At 45.8% G+C, this 6099-nt stretch overlaps 1 non-coding gene across 1 annotated transcript; it reads right to left on the bottom strand.

Annotated features, from left to right (window-relative positions):
* Positions 1-306: 306 nt before the first annotated feature.
* On the bottom strand, positions 307-413 carry LOC125592260. Its single transcript, XR_007328098.1, has one exon. It is a non-coding gene; the product is annotated as a small nucleolar RNA R71 (small nucleolar RNA).
* Between the last annotated feature and the right edge of the window lie 5686 nt (positions 414-6099).

The following is a 6099-nucleotide window of genomic DNA, read 5'->3' as shown; positions in this document are numbered from 1 at the left end:
GCACCAGCTGTAGCAGCCAACAACTTTGAGATCAAATCAGGACTCCTCAACGTGATCGAGAACAACAAGTATCATGGCTTGGCTCTAGAGGACCCATTTGATCACTTGGACAGGTTCGACAGCTACTGTGGGTTGTCAAAAACCAATGGTGTGTCTGAGGATGCCTTAAAGCTGAAGTTATTCCCTTTCTCTCTGGGGGATAAGGCACGACAGTGGGAGAAGTCTCTACCAAGTGACTCAATCACCACTTGGGATGACTGCAAGAAAGCTTTCTTGGAGAAGTTCTTCTCTACTTCAAGAACTGCTAAGCTGAGAAATGAGATCTCCAGTTTTCAACAGAAAGGCTTGGAAGGCTTCAGTGAAGCCTGGGAGAGATTCAAGGGCTACCAAGCTCAATGCCCACACCATGGTTTCTCTAAGGAGAGCTTGCTGAGCACATTCTACCGTGGTGCTCTTCCTAAGTACAGGGCCAGACTGGATACAGCTAGCAATGGGTTCTTCTTGGGGAGAACTGAGGAAGATGCAGAAGAGCTGGTTGACAACATGGTAAAGAGTGATGCAGTCTACAGTGGAGACCACGACAGAGGCAGTCGAACAGATGACAAGCAGACGAGGAGGGAGTTAAAGGCTCTCCAGGATAAGATTGACATTCTCATTGCTGATAAGGCCACCCAGGAGCAGCTGCACTTTGTTGGTAACCCAAACAAAGAAGCCACACCTGTTGTCCAGGAAGTTGATGGTTTGGAAGGGCAAGAAGAGCTGTGCTTCATCAACAACAATGGTAGCTGGTACAAGAAAGAGCCAAACTTTCAGTACAACAACTACCAACAGAGATCTTACCCCAACAACCAACAGAGTGGTTATCAGCCTCGGAACAACCAGCAAGGCAGCTATCAGCCTCAACAAAACCCTCCTCCCGGTTTCAACAACAAAGGACAACAACCTGCCCAACAACAACCTACTACTTCTACCTCTACTCCTCCAGTCAGCAGCACTGATGCCCTACTAAAACAAATCTTGGAGTCTCAGACAAGAAGTGAGAAGCATGTTGGCTATGAGTTGAAAAACCTTCACGCAAAGATTGATGGAAGCTACAATGAGCTCAACAACAAGTTCAGAACCTTGGAGAACCAGTTTGCTGCCATGAACACTCAACAAAATCGCCAACAAGGTTCTTTACCTGGAAAATCTGAGCAAAACCCCAAGGAGACCATGAAAGCTATCACCCTCAGGAGTGGTAAGGAGTTACCTCAGAAAGCTCTCACCAAGGATGCTGAGAAACAAGGTGAGGGGGTTGCCATCAACATAGATGATGAAGTGGTGATTGTTGATGAGAAAATCAATGATGAAATCTTGGAGAAGATTGTGGAAGCGAAAGGTAAAGGAAAGGTTGGGGAAGAGAAGAAAACAGTGAAAGATGGTGAAGTTGTTGCTCCAGCAAGTGAGAATTCTTTTGTTCCTCCTCCCTATGAACCCAAACTACCATTCCCTGGTAGATTCAAGAGGCAGCTGCTAGAGAAGTACAAAGCTCTATTTGAGAAGCAAATGAGTGAAGTTCAAGTCACAATGCCCATCATTGATGCTTTCATGCTAATTCCTCAATATAGCAAGTTCCTGAAAGATGTTGTAGCTGCAAAGAAGAAGGAGATGGAGGGCATGATGATTCTCACTCATGAGTGCAGTGCCATCATCCAGAGGCTTGTTGTTCCAAAGAAGCTAGAAGATCCAGGATGCTTCACATTACCTTGTGCTCTTGGACCTATGGTATTTGATAGATGTCTCTGCGATTTGGGAGCTAGTGTCAGCTTGATGCCTTTATCTGTTGCTAAGAAGCTTGGTTTCACTCAGTACAAGAAGTGTAGACTGTCTCTGGTATTGGCTGATCGTTCAGTGAAGTACCCGGTGGGTATCTTGGAGGACCTCCCCGTTATGGTTGGAAAATATGAGATCCCTACAGACTTTGTGGTGCTTGAGATGGGTGAGGAAGCTGCAGATCCTTTAATCCTTGGAAGGCCTTTCTTAGCTACAGCAGGAGCAATTGTTAATGTGAAAGAGGGCAAGATTGATCTCCACTTGGGTAAAGGGCATGTTCTTCACTTTGACATCAAGGAGGTAATGAAGAAACCAACAGTTCAAGGGCAAGTTTTCTACATTGAAGAGATGGATGCCCTTGCTGATGAGCTCCTTGAAGAATTGTCAATAGAAGACCCTCTACAGCATGCTTTGACGATAGAGAGGCCAGCTGAAGTGATTCAGAACCTGGAGAGTGCTGCCTATGGGATGATGTTGGATTCACACAGAGGATTTGGTAGTAAGGATCAGTATGAGGAGCTGCCTCAAATTGTCCATCAGGAAGCCTCGGTCATTCAACAAGGGGACACCCAGCAAAACGACTGGAGCGAGCTTAAGGCGCCTAAGGTGGAGCTTAAACCTCTCCCCAATGGTGTAAGGTATGCATTTCTTGGTCCTAATGGAACTTATCCAGTCATTGTGAGTAGTGAACTTACTGAAACTGAGCTATCTGAACTTTTGAAAACACTTAAAAGATTTAGAAAAGCAATAGGTTACTCACTTGATGACATCAAGGGAATATCACCCTCTTTGTGTATGCATAGGATACATCTTGAGGATGAATCAATGACTTCTATCGAGCATCAAAGAAGGTTAAATCCTAACCTGAAGGATGTTGTAAAGAAAGAGATTCTTAAACTCTTAGATGCTGGTGTTATCTACCCTATCTCAGATTCTAAATGGGTATCTCCTGTGCATGTTGTGCCAAAAAAGGGTGGTATAACTGTGATTAAAAATGACAAGGATGAATTGATACCAACAAGAACAGTCACTGGGCATAGGATGTGTATTGATTACCGCAAACTGAACTCTGCATCTAGAAAGGATCATTTTCCACTTCCATTTATTGATCAGATGCTTGAGAGACTTGCAAATCATCCATTCTATTGTTTTCTTGATGGATATTCAGGATTCTTCCAGATCCCCATACATCCCAATGATCAGGAGAAAACAACATTCACATGTCCTTATGGTACCTTCGCATATCGAAGAATGCCATTTGGTCTATGTAATGCTCCAGCCACCTTTCAAAGGTGCATGATGTCGATCTTTTCTGATCTGATTGAGGATGTTGTGGAGGTGTTCATGGATGATTTCTCTGTCTATGGATCTTCGTTTTCTGCTTGTTTGTCAAATTTGTGCAGGGTCCTACAGAGATGTGAAGACACCAACCTTGTGCTGAACTGGGAGAAGTGTCACTTCATGGTCAAAGAAGGGATTGTGCTGGGGCACAAGATTTCAGAGAAGGGGATTGAGGTGGATAAGGCCAAAATCGATGTTATGGTTGGTTTGCCCCCACCAAAGACAGTGAAAGACATCCGAAGTTTTCTTGGTCATGCTGGGTTTTACAGGAGATTCATAAAGGACTTCTCCATGATCACTAGACCATTGACCAGGCTGCTGTGCAAAGAAGCCACCTTCAGCTTTGATGTGGAGTGTCTAGAAGCCTTCAAGAAGCTGAAAGGTGAACTCATCAGTGCTCCAATTGTCCAGCCACCTAATTGGGATCTCCCCTTTGAGATCATGTGTGATGCTAGTGATTATGCTGTGGGAGCTGTTTTGGGGCAGAAGAAAGATGGCAAGACCCATGTGATCTACTACGCGAGCCAAACCCTGAATGATGCTCAGATGAGATATGCCACAACAGAGAAGGAGATGCTAGCCATTGTCTTTGCCTTTGAGAAGTTCAGAAGCTACTTGGTGGGATCTAAAGTCATTGTCTACACAGATCATGCTGCGTTGAGACACCTTTTGGCGAAGAAGGATGCAAAGCCCAGGCTCTTGAGATGGATTCTTTTGCTGCAAGAGTTTGATTTAGAGATCAAGGACAAGCCAGGAGTTGAGAATGGTGTAGCTGATCACTTGTCCAGGCTGAGAGTGGAGTGTGGCATTCCCATTGATGAAGGACTCCCTGAGGAACAGATCATGGCTATTGGAGCAGTGATAGCAGTTTGTGAGACTGGAAGGAAGCTTGAAGAAGTCAAGGCAACAGAAGAGAAAGAACCTTGGTATGCTGATTTGGTGAATTACCTAGCCACAGGAAAAGAGCCTTTGAATCTTGTGGGTTATGCCAAGAAGAAGTTCTACAAGGATGTGAAGAGATACTACTGGGATGAGCCCTACCTCTACATTCTCTGCAAAGATCAACTTTATAGGAGAGTGGTTGCTAATGAGGAGATTGATGGGATCCTTACACAGTGTCATGGATCATCTTATGGAGGCCACTTTGCTACCTTCAAGACTGTTGCTAAGGTGTTACAAGCTGGATTCTGGTGGCCACACATGTTCAAGGACACACAAGACTTTGTTTCAAGGTGTGATTCATGCCAAAGGAGGGGAAACATCACCAAGAGGAATGAGATGCCTCAGAATCCAATCCTTGAAGTTGAAGTGTTTGATGTGTGGGGTATTGACTTCATGGGGCCATTTCCATCATCACATGGCAACAAGTACATCCTGGTAGCTGTTGATTATGTCTCAAAATGGGTGGAAGCTATTGCAAGTCCCACCAATGATGCAAGAGTGGTAATCAAGATGTTCAAGAGCACCATCTTTCCAAGGTTCGGAGTTCCAAGAGTTGTAATCAGTGATGGAGGGTCTCATTTCATCAACAAACTGCTTGAGGGACTTCTCAGGAAGAACGGTGTTAAGCACAAGGTTGCAACTCCTTACCATCCTCAAACAAGTGGTCAAGTTGAGATTTCTAACAGAGAGATCAAGTCCATTCTGGAGAAGATTGTGGGGATTACAAGGAAGGATTGGTCAGTTAAGCTTGATGATGCGCTTTGGGCTTACAGGACAGCTTACAAGACACCTCTGGGGACCACACCTTTCAACCTATTGTACGGGAAAGCTTGCCATCTACCAGTGGAGCTTGAGTACAAGGCACTTTGGGCAGTAAAGTTGCTGAACTTTGACATCAAGAGTGCCAAGGAGAAAAGGCTTTTTCAGCTACATGAGCTTGATGAGATAAGAATGGATGCCTTCGAAAACTCAAGGATCTACAAGGAGAAGACTAAATCTTTCCATGACAAGAATATCCTAAAGAGAGAGTTTAAAGAAGGAGATCAAGTTCTTCTCTACAACTCAAGACTGAAGTTGTTTCCAGGAAAGCTTAAGTCAAGGTGGTCCGGCCCTTTCAAGGTCAAAGAGGTTAAGCCATATGGAGCAATAGTTTTGTGGAGTACTGATGGAAGAGACTTCACAGTCAATGGGCAAAGGGTTAAGCTCTACATGGCTGATGCACCTGAGGAAGATGGAGTTTCAACTCCACTGTCTGATCCTACCCCAGCCTAGTCCAAAAGGAGGCAAAGTCAAGCTAGAGACTTAAAACAAGCTCACTTGGGAGGAAGTCCCATGCGTATCCTTGTACATATTGCATTGGTATTTTCATTTTCATCATATTTCATAAAAAAAAAAGGGGAAAGTGTTGAAGTAGTGTTCAGGTGGTTCATCGATCCGGTCAAGGCAAAGACTCGAGCGTGGGAGTGAGGTTCCGCAGCGACGCCACGAGGTCGCTCCAGCTGGGAGCGACGTGATCAGAGCGACTGGTCCAAGTCGCTCGCATTTTCGGTGTCCGGAGCTCGAGAGTCGCTCTGGGAGCGACGTCTCGCAGCGACCACGTGAGGTCGCTCGCGTTTCTGTCGCTGGGAGCGACGTGATCAGAGCGACTGGTCCAAGTCGCTCGCATTTTCGGTGTCCGGAGCTCGAGAGTCGCTCTGGGAGCGACGTCTCGCAGCGACCACGTGAGGTCGCTCGCGTTTTCAGTCGATCAGAGCGACGTGACGCAGCGACCACGTAAGGTCGCTCGCGTTTTCTGCGACCTGGAGCGACCTATCAGAGCGACCACTCCAGGTCGCTCCCGAGCCGGTCCAGGTAAGTCCCTCTTCGATTTTGTCCGGTTTAATTCGAGTTAACCAGCCCTAAACCTAACCGGACGACCCTAGACCTACCCATACCCACGACCTTCATCTCTTTCACTATCCCTTCCTCTCACAAACACTCATACTCTCTCAAACAAACCCACAC

The sequence above is a fragment of the Brassica napus genome, chromosome C8, assembly GCF_020379485.1.
Source record: "Brassica napus cultivar Da-Ae chromosome C8, Da-Ae, whole genome shotgun sequence".
Taxonomy (NCBI): domain Eukaryota; kingdom Viridiplantae; phylum Streptophyta; class Magnoliopsida; order Brassicales; family Brassicaceae; genus Brassica; species Brassica napus.
Note: the sequence above shows the minus strand (reverse complement) of the source record. Positions and strands in the feature narration are given on the sequence as shown.